Raw genomic sequence first — 1,488 nt, forward strand, 5'->3', positions numbered from 1 at the left:
CATCGTCAGGGCACCGTGCAATGTGTTGCAGAATTACTCTGCATGGCCACGTTGTGGCCACGTAGCGTTGCGACGTAAAGGCCCGTGTTCCCTGACACTGGGCGCGACGTAGCGAGACATCGTCAGGGCACCGTGCAATGTGTTGCAGAATTACTCTGCATGGCCACGTTGTGGCCACGTAGCGTTGCGACGTAAAGGCCCGTGTGCCCTGACTCTGGACGCGACGTAGCGAGGCATCATCAGGGCACAGTGAAATGAGAGGTAGAAATATGAAGCGTGGCCTTGCTGTAGCCGCATTGTGATCCTACCTAAAGGCCTTTCTGTTCTAGAGACGGCGATAAAGTGACCTGGCTGCACGGATGTAGTGGATAAGCGCGAGAGGCAACATTGCTGCTATGTCGCCACGAAACCAATTAGACCCCGAAACGTAGGCAACGTACGGCAACGCAGATGCGATATGGCGGCAACCAGTTACCTTTTGTCGGGAAGGCCATATTCACCTGTGCATCTTTCACGTTGGGCGTTCTCTGAGTGAAAATTCAGCCAAGGAGGGTGCCCTGGTCAAAGACATCCTTGACAAGCTGAAGCATGCAAGGACTGACAGCAAATTTCAAGCGCTCCACTCAGATCTGAAAGCAGCTGCTTCCCCTAAATTCTACCAATTCTTTAAAGATAATTGGGAGGATTGCCCTCAGGCCTGGGCGTATCGTGACAAGAAGAATAGCATTAATCTTGGCAACTCCACAACAAATCGTGTAGAAAATCATGGAAATAATATGCAAATTTTTGATTCTATTGTGTGGACTTGCTCGTCAATTCTTCTCCACGTAGAATTCTGCATTGGACGCTCAGAACCATAAATGGAAACCCTGAAAAGCAAACAGTTTTAACACCTGGGGCGAATAGTCTGAATCCATAAGTGAGAAGCATTCATGCTTTTTCAAACCAGTCATCCTACCCAAACAGAGTAGACCCTACCCTACCTCATGGGATCGCAACACAAAGCTGAGAGCGCGGCCTATGCGCAAGCCCCGGAAGGCACCGCCCGGACGACAGGCACCGGCCGTTCAAACCACCGTTCAGTGCTCCTCACTGCAGATTAGCTGTGTTTTAAGTACTTTGCCACGCAAGAATCGTTAAGGGAAGTTTACAATACGTTGCCGCAGGTCACAAGGATCTGGAATATAACAAGATCTCACCTATTTCGCATCTTTTATCTCGATAATGAACAAAACCATTTGCGAGAGCTGAGGAGACCCTGTCGCACTGGCCCAATACTTTCAGTGTTTCAGACAAAATAATGCCCGACCCACATCAGGCTTTCGATGAAAAGGTAAGAGACACGTTGGCGAAGTGCTTTAAAATGGATACAGAGTTCACAAATGAGCGTGATTTTCACGCCGCTAGCGTGAAAAGAGTTGCTTTGGTTAGCAGTTGACTTTATGCAACAGCCAATAACAGGCCACCGTAGGGCTATGCTATTATTTT

Source organism: Frankliniella occidentalis, unplaced genomic scaffold (assembly GCF_000697945.3).
Source record: "Frankliniella occidentalis isolate FOCC.00 unplaced genomic scaffold, Focc_3.1 Scaffold400, whole genome shotgun sequence".
Taxonomy (NCBI): domain Eukaryota; kingdom Metazoa; phylum Arthropoda; class Insecta; order Thysanoptera; family Thripidae; genus Frankliniella; species Frankliniella occidentalis.